We start from the raw sequence: 660 nt of genomic DNA, 5'->3' as shown, positions 1-660 counted from the left end.
ATATATATATATATATATATATATATATATAAATATACACACACACTTATATATACATATATATATATATAGATATAGATGGATAGATACGTACATACATACACAAACACACACATAAACACACACACACACACACACACATACATATATATATACACACATGAACACATACATACGTACATAGAGATATATGTTATATACGTGTATGTATATATGTCTGACATTCCAATTTGTTTTGAAATTTTACCATTTGTTTTCAAAGAAAACACTTCCTAGCAACTGTAATGATTATGGACGCGAATGTTGTATAATAAGGGTTGGAAAACTATGCAAACATTGCTCTATTCTAAATAAATAAGAGATAAAAAAAGAACCCCGTTTGCCGAAAGGTTAAGCCATTCATATAAACGCATACAGTTAGCAATATTTCAATAGCCATAACATCACTTTTAATATTCTAAATTATAAGTGATGTTTGTGAAAAAAAAAAAAATAAAATAAATAGAAAGTTAGGACTTGTCCAGTCAAAGGATTCAGAGAATTCTGCAAGGTTTATAATATGTATGTGGCTATACATACCTTTTATTTACATACTTGCATGCATACATAAACACATATCTATATACATATATATATAAACACATATATATATATACATAT

General features: G+C 26.2%; 1 protein-coding gene across 1 annotated transcript in view; it reads left to right on the top strand.

Moving 5' to 3' along the window:
• The window catches only part of LOC106869784 (S-crystallin 4), an 18,168-nt gene that overhangs the window by 9,207 nt on the left and 8,301 nt on the right, over positions 1–660 (top strand). The window lies entirely within an intron of this gene.

This window comes from Octopus bimaculoides, chromosome 5, assembly GCF_001194135.2.
Source record: "Octopus bimaculoides isolate UCB-OBI-ISO-001 chromosome 5, ASM119413v2, whole genome shotgun sequence".
In the NCBI taxonomy this organism is placed as follows: Eukaryota; Metazoa; Mollusca; class Cephalopoda; order Octopoda; family Octopodidae; genus Octopus; species Octopus bimaculoides.
This window is presented reverse-complemented; position numbering and strand designations above follow the sequence as displayed.